We start from the raw sequence: 16,493 nt of genomic DNA, 5'->3' as shown, positions 1-16,493 counted from the left end.
ATTTGACAGAGAGAGACACAGTGAGAGAGAGAGAACACAAGCAGGGGGAATGGGAGAGGGAGAAGCAGGCTTCCCACTGAGCAGGGAACCCGATGTGGGGCTCGATCCCAGGACCCTGAGATCATGACCTGAGCTGAAGGCAGATGCTTAATGACTGAGCCACCCAGGCGCCCCCAGAACCTTTTTTTTTTTAAGATTTTATTTATTTATTTGAGAGAGAGCGAGCACAAGCGGAGGGAGGGTGCAGAAGGAGAAGGAGAAGCAGACTCTAGCTGAGCAGGGAGCCCCATGCAGGGCTTATATAACAGAGACTCTTAATAATACTATCAAATTAATAAGGAAAATAAAGTTAAAATTTCCCCAACTTGGCAAAAGGCAAGAAAAGGAAAAAATAAACATGGAAAGAGAGGCTTGACTTCCTTCCTAGAATTCAATAACTTTACTTAGTCCATTTTAAAATAAAAGTAAAAATGTAGGTGTAGAAATGAGTAGCAAAAAAAAATTTTTTTTTTGAAGAGAAGAATGGTAATTTTTTGAAACAATTTTGATTGTTCATCTGCTCAGGATTATTTATTCCTTATATGTGGGCATATTATATTCCTCTCCCACATCTGTTTTATTACTCTACAAAACCATATTATTTTGCATTCTAAGGAAATAAATATTATTTCCTATGGCTCAAAAGTATGAAAAAATTGTTGTTTTGTAAATCTCCATTAAAGGATTCATTAATATTAGTCTTTTCTTGTTTTAAAATATAGACATGCTTCTTCTTTATGCTGTTGCTTTGACTATTTCCCATTACTGTGTCACATAAATCCTTGAAGGTTGACCCTATCTTTCACTGATTCTGTATCTGCAACTCTGGTAAACTTTTGATAGATATATGACTCTATGAAGAGACTTTTCAGAAGTGGGAACTTGAAATATAAGATCTTCATGATTCTTATTTTAAAAGAATGCAATTCTTCGTTATAATAACAAAATGCACATTTGAATATACAATATATTTGTAAAATATAAACAAGTAAATGTAATGTAAAATAAGATTTAAAGAAATATATGCATTAAACTGGTTATCAGTTAGCCTTATTTCCTCCCTAAATTCAACTGCTAACTAAAGTGCTCATGTAAATTCTGCCTAAGAGAAAAAATTTGAGCTTATCTTACTTAAATTTGAATATCCAAGATTTTCTCCATAATTTCAGTATGTTGTTCTCACTTCCTCTTCAGAGCAGATATCTTCCCTTGCAGAGCTAAAAGTAACTTCAATTATTCCAACCAACCCTGTTATTCTTCAACTGGTATGAACTGCTTTGCTCCAAACTGAGCTTTAACAAAGACCTGAATTGGGCATTTCAGCCTATCATTCCTCATCCCAGGAAATCTCTCAATGAAATTAAGAGCTCCATGAGAGAAGGTATTGTAACATATTTTATTTATGCCTCCACTTCTTGCACAGTGCTTGGCAAAGAGAGAGGAGTCAACAAATGTTTAATGAATGATTGAACAAATGAATAAGTGAATAAAGAAATCAAATAATAGATTTAAAATTCCAGTACCTGTTTTTAGCTCCTCTCCGATCTGTCAGAGTTCAGAAATGGAAGAGAAATAGGACTCTATTTTAAAAAGCCTTTAGTTAGTTTTCTCCCATTTAAGAGATGAGAAAAATTTTTCCTTACAATAAGTTATATAACTTAAATAGCCTCTTATTAATCTGTGTTAACAGTGTCCCAGCAGTGTTTTTTTCATCTATATGCCAAAACTCTGAAGTGTTGATAACTGTCATAAAAGAAGCTTATTTTTTGTGTGTGTGGCCAATTTTTTCCCCTCTGAACAGTGTGAATCGCAATTTATGAACAACAGAATGGAGTTTATTCAAATGTTTATTGATAGGAGTTTTTGCTATTTTGCCCTTAGTATTTGTGTAAGTTTTCTTTAGATCCTGTAACAAAGTACCACAGACTTAGCAGTTTAAAACAATACAAATTTACTATCATATAATCTCTAGGTTGGAAGTCTGACATGGGTCTCCCTGGGCTAATGTGAGGGCAGGAATGCTTTCTGGTGCCTCTAGGAGGAGCAATACTGCATTGCTCTGATTCTTCTGTTACATCTTTCTGTGCACAGCTGGGAAGAGTTCTAAGCTTTTAAGGACTCCTATGATTCCAGTAGGACTCCTGGGTAATCAGGCTAATCTCCCCAGCTGAAGATTCATAACCTTAATCATATCTCAAGTTTCTTTTGCTGTGTAAGGCAATATATTCACAGGCTCGGGGGATGAGGGCATGGACATCTTGAGGGAGGGGTATTATTCTGATTATCAAAGTATTTTTTAGAAATTTTAGAGACCTATTAGAGAAGATGGACAGAGATTCCAGTGCTTGTACCCCTGAAGGATAAAAGAGGGTAAAATTGCAAGAAATAATCTTTGCCCCCTTTATAAAAAAAATCTTTTCCTCCTGTTATGGACTGAATGCTTGTGTCCCCCTGAAATTTATATGTTGAAATTCTAACCCCCAATATTGATGGTAATGAGAGGTAGGGCTCTTTGTCAGAGCATTCATTGAATGAGAAGAGACTTGGAGAATTCCCTTATCCTTTCCACCATTGGAGGACACAGAGAGAAGACAGCTGTCTTCAACCTGAAAGCTAGCTCTCACCAAACACTGCATCTGCTGATGCCTTGTTCTTGGACTTCCCATGCTCCAGGACCCTGAGGAATACATTTTTGTTGTCTAAGCAACTCAGTATATGGTAGTCTTGTTATAGTAGCTTGAATAGACTGAGATACCTCCTTTACAATTTCACCCTGGCCAGTTTTTCCTACAGGACCTCTTCTATTTATGACTAACCTATCCTCTAGTCATCATGAAGCTTGTGAGTTTTATTCCCCCAGGTGCATTTCATTCCCTCCAGTGTATGTCACTAACACACTCTGGTCCATAATTCCAGGTATGGATAAAATTAACAAGTATTAGTGTCAGTTTTATTGTTCTCCAGATTTATTTTGAACTCTTGGTTGTGTGCAACATACAATTATACATGGACCCTAGGAGATAATAGATAAGAAAACATTTCATACAGCATAAATCAATATGCAAATGTAATGTTATTATACCTAAAACCTGATAAAAATTGAATATAGACTTTAGGTGAGTTATAATGGGGCATTACTGTAGCATGTCCCAAGAGACATTTTCTCATAGATAGTACTGGACATAATTTTTGTAATTGCCACTGGAAAAAGTCACAAGGAGATTACTGTGTACCTCATTTGACAACTAATGGTATATTCCTTTCTATACATTAGGTTTTGGTTTGGCAAATTATCTGTGCATGTGACTCTCACTGTATCTTTCTTGTCACTGTATCTTTCTTCAAAGAATGAGAGTGGTGCCATTTTGAAGAGGAATTGCTCTGTTTGCCCAATTAATTATTTCAGTAAAATTTCTTCACCAACAGCATTACTCGTACTGACTGCTTATGAAGCCATTAAGTCCTGGCTCTTGGTAACTTTTGGACATCGTGCAAGGGTGTCATATCAATCTTTTCACTGTCCTTGAGAGAGCCCTTAGGGAACCATATGAATTCTAGTATATTTTTTAAAGATTTGCTTGAATTTGAGTAGCAAAGAATATAGAATTTAGAAGTATTATTTGGCATTAAGAGAACATTTATTTTAAAGTGCAAAATTCAAAGCTAAGGTGCTACAGAATGTGTACCAGGAAGTTAGTTATTGAACAAAAACTTAAAAGATTTTTTCTCACGTAGACTAAGTTGACAAACTGAAGTATGCAGAAAGCATCTTCAGGAGAGTGGAGATCTGAGTTTTCGAGCCAGTTGATTGTGTTCAGATTGGTGGTAAACTGGTATCTTCAAAGCAGCAGCCCAATGTTGCTGTTTTCTACTACATATGTGATTCTTGGGGAGTTTTATTGTTGCTGTTATTAATCAAAGCAAGAAAATAATGTTTTTTGTTCCATTTAGTAAACATCTCAAGTCTAATGCTGTAGTTATGCCGTAAGTAAAACATCTTTTAACAATGGAATGGACAAAGAGAGAAGCCTGACTGGTGAAAATAAATATTTTGTCATTTCTGTGGACAATGATAATTCCTGGTCAATTCCTGGTAATATACAGCACCCCCACAATCCAGATGACATAACTCATTGCTAACCTCCATGACCTGCCAGGGAAAGAGAATAAACTCAATACTATGTTTTAAAAGTCAACAGATACTTAGTATGTATTTTTAGAACAGTTTTGTTGCTTACCCAGAGGTTTAAGTACTAAATTTCACTCTTTTCCAAAAACTCAGCTACAATTTCAACAAATTATCTTGCCACGTGTTTCAGATACAGGTCTAAAATGCCGTCAACTGGGACGCCTGGGTGGCTCAGTCATTAAGCGTCTGCCCTCAGCTCAGGTCATGATCCCAGGGTCCTGGGATCGAGCCCCACATGGGGCTCCCTGCTCAGCGGGAAGCCTGCTTCTCCCTCTCCCACTCCCCCTGCTTGTGTTCCCTCTCTCGCTATGTCTCTGTCTGTCAAATAAATAAATAAAATCTTTAAAAAAAATTTTTTTTAAATGCCATCAACTAAGAAACTCTACAACCCACATACTTTGCAGACACACCCAGGGAATATAATTCTCAAGGGGCTGTTTTTCAACTTGTCCCAGGAAAGAGAACAGCAGGCCTACCAAAAAAAGCTGATAATGCTATAAAAGGATGGTGAATTTAGTAATAGAGAATGACATAAAAAATGGGGTTGAGAATGTAATGAGTGATAGGTAGGACTTAATTAAATGTAAAATTCAAAAGCAATGAAGTATCCTACTTTTAGCAACAAAGGAGACTGAACTGGAGTAGATGCCACCTATTGTGGTATAGGCACATGGAAATGCAGATAAAATACATTTTAAAAGAAGTGGAAATTGAGTTCCCAGACCTATCACACAGTTCACAGGAGATTCCCACAGAATAGACATCTCTTATGTAGATGAATTCACAGTACAATATTATATATCACGCAAGAAAGAAAAACATATCGAGGAAGGATGAACAGATGCAAGAAGGCAAAAAATTAGCACTCCTAGAAGTGGAAATAGTAGGAAAATCTGAAAAAGGCTTTGAAATGAATATATTTCACATGATTAAAGAAATAAAGGAACTGAAAACATAATTTCTTAAAAGATACTATAAGGTAGGACAAATAAACAGATTTCTAAAAATGACCAAAGAGAACTTTTTAAATTTAAAATGTAAATATTGAAATTAAACACTTGATAGATTAAAAGAGCAACATACTAGACACAGCTAAAGATAATAGAAAAGTAGAAGATATATATATATGTAGAGAAAAAGGAAGGTAATTAAGAGACATCAAAGACAAAATGAGTAATTTAACATATGAAGACACTCTGACCTTGTTTCTTGGGGGAAAATATTGATGATGTGAGATAAAATTGAAGATGTGAATATCAGCAATTACCCTTCTAGGTGTATATACTAACAGCCCTTTCACATGTACACAAGGACATACACAAGACATACAAGGATGTTTATTACATCAATTTTAATAGCAAAAAATCAGAGGTGCAAACATCTGTCAATTGGGAAATACATAAATAGCTTAGAGTACATAATGGGTACATTACAGTAATTGAATTTACTAATATATATGTGTGTATATGTAGTAAAATGGAAAATATATACATTTTAAAAATAAGCTTTGGGGCTCCTGGGTGGCTCAGTCGTTAGCCGTCTGCCTTCGGCTGGGGTCATGATCCTGGGGTCCTGGGATCGAGCCCCACATTGGGCTCCCTGCTCAGTGGGAAGCCTGCTTCTCCCTCTCCCACTCCCCCTGCTGTGTTCCCTCTCTCGCTGTGTCTCTCTCTGTCAGTTAAATAAATGAAATCTTTAAAAAAAAAAAAAAAAAGCTTTAAAAAACATCACAAAAGGATAGGTAATAATTTGATAATCACGGTATAATTGTTAAAAGCACAAAAATATTTTATCATTACAAACAGAATCATAGGATGAATATAAACAAGGCAGGATAGTCATTATTCTTTAGGGAAGAAGGCAGAGAAAAGGGAGAGAAAGGTTTCAAACTATATTGGTGTAAAATTTTACTTATTTTTAAAACAAATTTGAAACAAGGAAGAATGTTAAATTTGTGAAAAGAAAAATTGACAAGTACCTCAGTTCTATTAGGCTTTATTCCCTATTCATTAAAAACGATCTTGTAAAAAATAAATTCTAGATTGCAAATCCAGTGGTTACTTGGCAGTCATTTTGCTTGACCTCTCATTAGCATTTGACACAATTGAGCACTTGCTACTTCTTGAAACACTTGACTTTGAAAGTTTTATGTTCCCTGTAAACTTGGAGGTGACTCTCTTTCTGGCAACTATGTTGGGGAACCCCAGGGCATAAGGATGCCTACTCTTCTCATGTGTAATAATCCTTGGGTGACCTATCTACTGTCATGGCTTTAAATACAATATTTACGACTCCCAGGTGTATCCTCTGGTCCTGACATCTCTTCAGAACTGATTCACGTGATGCAGTGAGCAACCATCTGCATTGCAGATTTAATGTAACTAAAACAAACTGCTTCTCCCTACACCCATTCTTCACGCAATATGCAGAATAATAAAAATAAGTCAATCCCATGCAGAAATCTCTATTGGTGTACTATGACTCATACAACAATATCTTAATTCCTTGCTATAGTTTATTGGGCTTCACATGACCTGGACTCTAGCTACTTCTCCAAATAGCTTCACAGCTTTTTGCCAAATAAATCACAAGTACTTTTGCCTTAAGATCTCTCTTCTCAGTTTTTTCTGCCTAGAAGTCTTCTCCAAAGATATTTTTAGTTCGACTCATTTCATTCAGCTTCCACTTAAATGTCGTCTCCTCAAAGATGCATTCTGTGATCATCATGTATGATTCTTCATATTCTATATACTTACCCCGCTCTTTATTTTCTTCACTATCACTTTTAACCTGACATTTTATAAATAATGTATTTATATATTTTTGTCTAGTATGCTTCCCCCCACAAGAATGTAAGTTTCATGAGGTCAGGGGGTTTTGTCCATCTTGCTCATAGCCTTGTTCAGTTACTTTGAACAGCCTCACACAAAGTAGGTGCTCAATAACTATCTGTTGAATTGAGAGATCACTTATTGACTGTTTTTCAGTGTGTTTGAATTCTTCCATTATGAAAAAAAGTAACAGTCACCTTAGTAGAAATAAGATTTGCTAGCACTTTGTTTTTCAACAAAAAATTACTCTGTCATTTATTGAATATGTTTATAGTATACTAACATTATATTCTCAGTTCACCTCTCTCAGCAGTCTGTTGCAGTAAAATGGCAGGGGGCATATAAAAGACAGATGAGGGTGCCTGGGTGGCTCAGTCTTTAAGCGGCTGCCTTCGGCTCAGGTCATGATCCCAGGGTCCTGGGATTGAGTCCCACATCGGGCTCCCTGCTCGGCAGGAAGCCTGCTTCTCCCTCTCCCACTCCCCCTGCTTGTGTTCCTGCTCTCACTGTCTCTGTCAAATAAATAAATAAAATCTTTAAAAAAAAAAAAATCTTTAAAAAAAAAAAAAGCAAAAAATAAATAAATAAATAAAAGACAAATGACATGAGTCTTCCTGTGAAAGATTAAGCAACATTCACTTTCTAAAGCACTTGGGTTAAAACTTAATACTTTAAACCTGGCAAATGTATCAAATATTACCTTCATATAAGATTTAGTTTAACTCGGGCGCTTGGGTGGCTCAGATGGTTGAACATCTGCCTTCGGCTCAGGTCATGATCCCACTGGGATCGAGTCCCGCATCAGGCTCCCTGCTCCTTGGGAGCCTGCTTCTCTCTTTCTCTCTGTCTCTCTCTGTCTCTCATGAATAAATAAATAAATAAATCTTTAAAAAAAAAAGATTTAGTTTAACTCTAAATGGGAAATATTATAGAAAAGGACAGAGTATCACTTTGTTTTTGGTTATCAATCAGCCATGGTACATGAGTAACAAATATAAAAAACAAACTATATATGTAGTATTATTTTATTAATCAAGAAAAATAATCAAAAAAGGAAGAGTAGGGTCTAAGCACTCGGCCACTATAATAGCACATTTTTATCTCTAGATGTCTGAAGAATGGTGGTGTTCAGAGCCAGCCTTAGGAACACTGTACAACTGAATCATGATAAGCCCAAATCCTGATCCTCTACCTTATTCTAAGGAAAGGTCCTTGCTGACATCCTCCGTATGCAATTAACTGAGAGAAAATGATTTTTTATTTGCTAATTAGCTTAAAATTGGAAGGGCCTATTGGAAATAACCTACTAAAAGCCATTTTTTAGGCAAAAGGCAAATAATATCTGACCCTTCAGAGTTTTAATTGATGGAAAGAAGTGTGAGGCTAAAAAAGAACAGTAGTGAATACATGCATGGTTAATGCATGGCCAATTCTCAGATGTTAATCCTTGAGAGTTTCCTTCTGTTACAAAGCTGGAAGGAGTTGGGGACCTGAAAGATGGAAGCAGCATTGCTGTTTGGATTGGATGTAAAAAGAAGTAGCCAAAAAGTTGCTTTCTTCCTAGATGAAATAAAAATGAGTCATAAGACAGTTCTTAAAGTCCTGCATGGCTAAGGATCCTGAGCATCTTGCCTGGAACTATGGCAATAAAGGATGTTGTTTTCAAGAGCTGTCAGTCTAGGTCTTGGGCTTTAAAGGTGGAAAGTAAGCATGCCGTGTTCAGAATTTTAACAAATCCTCCTTCCTCTGGAGGCTAATCATTGTTAAATTCTTGTTTCCTCTATTAAAGTAATAATGCCATAATTACAAAGGGAGGGGACTTCATGCCTGCTGGATACAGATCTGCATTTATGGATTTTGAGGTTCAGGCACTCAGTTCCTGGCAAAGAAGCTAAAAAAGACTGCAGCTGAGAATTCTCAGAGTTGAAAAGTAGTGGTAATTGTCACCAATTACCACATGAAATTGCCAGTTATATTCCTAAACCATTGCCCTACTTTAGCAATGAATCCAAAATTTTCTTATAGCTTTCCTTTAGAAAACTTGAGTGTTAACCTTTAATACTGTTTTGAAAGTTGCTAGATTGCAACCTGAATATATCTTGTTAATCTTAGTGGTACTTAAAAACAGATGCTCCATCATTTCCCAAAAAGACTTTGTGTTGATCGCAAATCTCATTTATGCATTGCTCAATTCCTAATTTTCTCCATAACCGTACACATAGAATAACGCTACCATTCTTCAACATTTGCATCATTACTAGGAATCATTTTTCCTAGTCAGTCCTGGATATTGAATTTTCCTTCTGCAAGTCATTTTGGCTTAGAAAGATTCTAAATATTTTGCTCAGAAAATGTGAATAATTTTCAGTGAGTTTATGTGGAAATAAAAATTTCAGGTGAAGAATAAATCTATTTTTGTTAATTCTGATTAACAAAATGAGAAATGTGTGTTCAGTCAGTCAGAATCAACTAAACTGAAGTCCTTGAAGATAGGATCATTTCTGTCATTTCATTGAACATGCATAATTAACTGACCCATTTAATTATGAGAGGATTTGGTTAATCCTCATAAGGGCTAGAGCAGATGCTGTATCATTGTGGTTCACTCCACCATCCTGCTGTTGAAGCACAGAACAATGAGTATCACTTGACTTGCTGGCATTTTTAAAACATCCAATGCTAAATATTAAAGAGAACTAATATTTTTATTGAAAAATAAAATCCCATCTTATCTCAAATTCCTCAAAATGGATGCCTTAAAATATAAACAAGAGACCCCATATTTCAAGAAAAAGTGAGTTAGAATAATCCAAACAAGTCATTTAATTCTCACAGCAAATCACTGAATGGAGTAACTCTTATCTCCATATTACAAGTGAAGGAACTGATACATTTAAGTGGTTTCCCTGAGGTCACATAAGTAATAAGTGGCAGAGCTGTGACTAAAACCTGGGTCTCACTTGTTTCTAATGCTGAACAATTAGCACCCACACTTGGAAGGCAGTGCAGTACATACAGCTCTAATCATTCCCTGGAGTCACACCCTGGCTTCACAACTGGCTACCTTTGTAATCTGGGACCTTTCATTTATTTTCCTCAATCTGGAGATTCTTCGAATCAAAATGAAGAGGATAATAATATAATTTATCTCGTGTTGTTTTAAAGTTGTATGAGAAAAGGCATGTAGAGTGTTCAGCGCCGTATCCAGCGCATCTTAAGTGCTCAGTGAGTATTATCTATCCCAATGTGCAAAGAAAAGACATTCTCGTAGGGAGTAGGATTTCCTGGGTCTTTCGGAGGAGACATTGATGGACAGAGTAAGGAAGCTATAAATGAAGAACTTCCTTGGCAATTTAGTTAACATAAGTTCTAAGCAATAATGCAACACACATTTATGGCATGTCTGATATTTTCTAATTAATGTACAAGGACCTGGAGATAGAAAAAAGAAAGACATTGCATCTGTATTCAAGTAAACCATGCCCTGTTTGTTGGAATAGAGCCAAAAAATAAATAGAAAATGAAAAATAAAAGCTGCTGAGAAACGACCTCACAGATTTCCTAAATCATTCAAGAAAGGGCTTCAAAGTGGAACGTGAAAAATCACACATGACTTTTCAGAAGTCTACCTGTTACTTTATATGTTGGGAAAGGATCTGAGTTGGAGACAGGATAAAGATGAAGCTGAAGACTTAAGAAAATGTCGTACAGGGTACCTGGGTGGCTCAGTCATTAAGCGTATGCCTTCGGCTCGGGTCATGATCCTGGGGTCCTGGAATCGAGCCCTGCATCGGGCTCCCTGCTCAGTGGGGAGGCCTGCTTCTCCCTCTCCCACTCCCCCTGCTTGTGTTCCCTCTTTCACTGTGAGTCTCTCTGTCAAATAAATAAATAAAATCTTTAAAAAAAAAAGTCAGATAATAGAAGATAGTAAATGGCAGTCTGAAGAATTTCAGTTTTATACTCTAAGCAATAAGGATTCAATAAAGTATTATAAGCAGGAGATGGGCACAGTTACATGTTTACTTAGGAAGTCCCTACAAAGATGGAGACTGATTGAAGATGCACTACATCAGCCAGATTAAGTTTGGCTGCACCTAACAGAAATCATGAAATAGCTGTGACCACGTGCAAAGGTAGGCACACATGAAATGGATCTGGCAACTTTATCTTTGTCATCTTTTTAGTGCATAGCTAAAATCATCAAGTTCACTTCAAGATGACAACTGAATATCCACTCCTATTACATCTACATTCCAGGCATCAAAAATAAAAAAGTGTAAAAAAATTTTTAAAAAGAGGGAAAGGGGGATAAATTGGATGACCCAGCTGAGTCAGTCCCTTTTAAAGAGCTTTACAGGGATCCTACCCAACATCTTGTTTTCATCTTATTGGCTACTCCAAAATGGGATGAAAGCTGTTATACACTGCTACACTCAACAGTATAGGGGCTCAGTGTCTATAAAAAGGGGGGAAAGAATTCTTAAGTGGTTAACTAGGTGCTTGCATGAGTAACACTGTTAAATGCTATTACAGTAGTAGAGTTCTTGCTAAGTGAAATGTCAGTCAGAGAAAGACAATTATCCTATGATCTCACTCATATGTGGAATTTAAGAAACAAAACAGAGGATCATAGGGGAAGAGAGGAAAAAAGTAAAACAAGACGAAATCAGAGGGGGAGACAAACCATAAGAGACTCTTAATCATAGGAAACAAACTGAGGGTTGCTGGAGGGGAGGGGGGTGGGGGATGGGGTTACTGGGTGATGGACATTAAGGAGGGCACGAGATGTAATGAGCGCTGGGTATTATATAAGACTGCCCTCTACCTCTGAAACCAATAATACATTATATATTAATTGAATTTAAATAAACCAATCAGACTAAAAAAAAGGTAAAGTAATAGAGTTCTAATGGGAACTGGCACTAAGGTAGATCTGTGAAGGTATGAAGAAGGAACTCTATTCTTAGATCAACTAAGAAAACAATTGTGCTAAGAAAAAACCCACTTTTCCCCATATCTCCCTTAATCTTCCATGTGAACATAAAAATATTTGTTCAGTCTTTTAGTTCTTCTTTCCCTGCATTTATACTCTTGTTTTTCTCTTACTGCATTCACTTGAACCTGCGATTCATTGTTGAAATGTAATGGGCATGTTGTCTGTCTTGTTTCTGCTTTTAACATTTTGTCATTTAAAGATTATATTGTTGTTTTTAAAAAAACTAATATTCCTTAACAAATTTTATACTTTTTCTTTTCCTTAGAGATTTTCCTATAAATCACTGCTGAATTATATTAAATGCCTTAAAGCTCTTATTGAGTGGATTTTATTAAGTTTCTCAGTTAATTTGTTAATGACTTTATTATGACATATTTCTGATATTTAAACTGTTCTTGCCTTCCTGAAGTAAATGCTGATAGGTCATAGATTATTATTTTCATATATTGCTGAATTCTTTTTACTTAATTACTCATCTATTTTTTTTTTTAAGATTTTATTTATTTATTTGACAGAGAGAGACAGTGAGACTGAGGGAATACAAGCAAGGGGAGTGGGAGAGGGAGAAGCAGGCTTCCCGCAGAGCAGGGAGCCCTATGCGGGGCTTGATTCCAGGACTCTGGGATCATGACCTGAGGCGAAGGCAGACGCTAATGACTGAGGCACCCAGGCGCCCCTTTCTCATCTATTTTCATTTGTGACTTTTGGCCTATAATTTTTTTATAACTGTCTTTGCTGCATTTTCTTGTTATTTTATGCTAACTTTATAAAAATGATTTTCTATCATTTTCTATGGCCTAGATTAGTTTAACAATGGAATTACCTGTTTCTTATGGATTAAATTTGAAAATAGCAAAATGACATGGTCTTTGTGCCTTTTCCAATGATAGATTTGAATAACCTCAGCATCTTCTCTGATGATTGATTTGTTCAAACACAAGCAAGGATTAGAATTTTAGGAGCCACTGGACTTTAAGAAGCATATAGGCTTGGGCAAATAAAGATCAGGGCTAGCAGTGACTTCTCAAACATCTTTCACTGCAAAGACATTTGAGATCTTTTCACACCCTTGGGCAAAGGCATAGGCTGGAGTACTAATAATGGCTAAAATAAAATTGTCTATCAGCCTAGGCAGATTGAGGTTAGATTAAGTCAGACTTAAAGAAAAGATAAAAAAGAAAAATGCCGATGACCTTTCTTACATACTCAAGCTCATGAAGTAGAGTTATATACTTGCATTCATTAGTAACACTACCTAAGCTGGCTACCTCAGCCAACTCAGAGAGCTCCTAACCTTGGTTCTGTTTGCTAACCCAGGGTTTGTCCATTTCTTAAAAAACACCCCTGCCACGTCCACAGCTGCATGTGTGCAGCTGTACATGGATACTTTATCACTGATACCACATTATATTTTTTGAAGATTTTATTTATTCATGAGAGACAGAGAGAGAGAGCAGCAGAGGGAGAAGCAGCCTCCTTCATGGATCAGGGAGCCCGATGCAGGACTCAATCCCAGGACTCTGGGATCATGACCTGAGCTGAGGGCAGACACTTAATCGACTGAGCCACCCGAATACCACATTATTTTTTTTTTTTAAGAATTTATTTATTTATTTGTCAGAGAGAGAGAGAGCACAAGCAGGGGGAGCGGCAGGCAGAGGGAGAAGCAGGCTCCCTCCCAGAGCCAGGAGCCAGATGCAGGGACTCGATCCCAGGACCCCAGGATCATGACCTGGGCCAAAGGCAGACCCTTAACTGACTGAGCCACCCAGGCGTCCCATATTTTTGAACAAAATTTCTATTTTTGGACCCTGAAGATTCCCAAATCAACAAATGAATGTCCCGTAATCCCTGAAATAGATTGCCAGTGTCACATTTGAGAATTATTTTAAAACTTAAGGATAAAATATATCCTTTATTTTTCTGTTTTCTTTTGTTTTCATCTACTTATTTTCATGCCAATCTCATTTTTTTCCTCAGATACATTCTAAAATACGCCCTGCCTGTTTACATTGATTATCACAAGATTTGTATGCATATGCCATAAGAAACAAAGGATGAAGTGACATAGGTCTCAACTATGAATATAACTAGTTTGCTGCACTTGTTCCCAATTGACAAGTTGTGTTACTGAAACAGCAAATCAATTTAGTCAAATTGATTATGCAAAATGTTGAGGCTTTCTGCAAAGAATCAGCCCCTACTCTACTGAAAATGGAATCATTGTCACCCTTTACCCCAGAGCCGTACACACACTGGAAATGTGACTGTGTTTTGAAGGCATGCTACTTCTGTGGACTTCGTAAGATTTGTGGAAACGTTGGCTATATGATCTCTCATAGACAGCAGAAGCCAAGTCTTCCAAATCTAAATCCTTTGATGTAGACAATAATATGGAGTCTTCTTTCTATGGGGCATGGTAATCATTTCTATTTAGGAAAGTTTATACAACAAGAAACTCAAAATTCATATTTTTAAATGCTCATATTGTGCAAAGAAGTGTTCTAAGAGCTTTATATTTATTAACTCACTGAGCCCTGACAAGAACTCTATATATGTACGTATGTATATATTATAATCATTGCTGTTCATATTTTATGACTGAAAAATTTATAGAGAGATCATTTAGCAAGTAATTTGAGGAGTCAAACCCAGCTAGTCTGTGCTGTGTGCATGCTACCACATTCTGTTACATTGCTCAGGTAGACTAGTAAGAGCTAGTGGAGTAACCAAAACTTAAAAGCTTCTGAAACCTTCCTTTGGATTAACTACTAATGTGTGCAGTGAAATCAAAGTCTCTAATAAAACAGTAATAGCAATAGCAGCAGCAGCAGTATCCAAACCCCACATCAGAAACACTTAGTGACTTCATAGAAAAAGCAGAAAAGAAAAAGAAATGCATGCTGCACAGTCTAGCCTAGTCTGATTTTTCAGGCCACAGCAAGCAAGAAGATATGGGTTAAGAAATTGGCTCCAATTGTACAGAGAGTCTGATTTATTTACCTTCACCTTCATATATATCATATTGATATTCCTGTACTTTGTATTGTAGATCACACCACTTGACACATTACCATTTTTCTGGTGATGATTTTGAAGTAAGAACTTCGAAAATTCATACAGTAAAGAAATGCCATTTTGCTGGTTTAAAGGTTATTTAAAAATGATAACTACTAGCCTTCATTTATTTATTCATTTTCTAATTCATTGAGTTAACATGTACTGAACACCCACTGTGTTTCTGGCCTTACCCTAAGTGTTGTCAGGACAACTAGGAACAAGGCCCCTATTATCTTGGCGTTTATATTCTAATGAGAGAGAGATAGCAAAGAAGTAGATAGGCAGTAATAGTATAATGTGGTGATAAGTGCCAGAAAGAAAAATAAAGTAGGATAAAGGGATCATGAATGCTGGAGGGAGTCTGAGGAAGTGACATTTATGTGGAAATCAAATAATAAGAAGGCAAATCAAGATCTGGGGTAAGAACAAGTGTGAATGAATGCTCTGAAGTTGGGAGTAAGTCTAACATGTCTAGAGCAGCTTGGAGGTCAGCTCAAGCTGCAGAAAAGTGAGGGAGGGGAGCAGTGGTAGAAGATGTGGTCAGGAAGATGGACAGAGACCAGATGGGTGGGGACTTGTAAGACACAGTATAGATATGGGTTCCATCCTAAGTGTATCACTGAAGAGTTCCAGTCAGGACCACGATTTGATTAATTTTAATATGGCTTCTGTGCAAATATAAAACTATAGGGGACAGTGGGACTGGGGAGAGCAGTCAGGAGGCCATGGCAGGCATCCCAGGCTAGAGATGCTGTTTGTACGAGAACGTGAGCAATGCAGCTGAAGAGAAGTGGAAATTCAGAAAGTATTTAAAGGAGGAAGAAATAGGACTTGCTGATGGACTGAATGCATAGTTTGAAGGAAAACAAGAGGTCAAAGATGATCCATCTGCTTCTTTCAGTCTGTGTGAAAGAGACAGCAAGAACAACATCAATGACCCCCAAAACAGCCTAAATTCAGAGTATAATTATTAGAGAATTGAAAATTTAAGTAACTTGTAATCATCATACTGTTTCCATTTCCGATCAGGTTTATATTTCCAAACAGGATTTCAATAAGATTTCCACTGATTTCTCCTCTTTCAATTCAATAATTTTAATGTATTCTGCTTGCTTGAAAAGGAACCTCTGAGCAATTGAATCTACTAATACTAATTTTTCAGTAGTCCATCTGGTTTCTCTTCTTTTCTGGGTAAAGTAATTTTTAAAACATTTGCTAAAGTGAACAATTTTAGTAATCTTTAATGTATTTCACTTCTTGTTTTTCTATAGCTGGGTGCCTGCCTAATCAGATTTTCACAAGGATATTGTGCTTGGCTTGTTAAAAATTACGAGATTTTGATTTATCATGACTTATACTCTTGGTTTTCGAAAAACTG

The 16,493-nt window shown here is 36.6% G+C and overlaps 1 long non-coding RNA gene across 1 annotated transcript in view; it reads left to right on the top strand.

Annotated features, from left to right (window-relative positions):
* Positions 1-16,493, top strand: part of LOC118555634 (uncharacterized) — a 354,728-nt gene that overhangs the window by 66,773 nt on the left and 271,462 nt on the right. The gene's annotated exons all lie outside the window — the stretch shown is intronic.

The sequence above is a fragment of the Halichoerus grypus genome, chromosome 2 (genome assembly GCF_964656455.1).
Source record: "Halichoerus grypus chromosome 2, mHalGry1.hap1.1, whole genome shotgun sequence".
NCBI lineage: Eukaryota > Metazoa > Chordata > Mammalia > Carnivora > Phocidae > Halichoerus > Halichoerus grypus.
The sequence above is the reverse complement of the archived record's forward strand: the minus strand, read 5'-3'. Positions and strand labels throughout refer to the sequence as shown.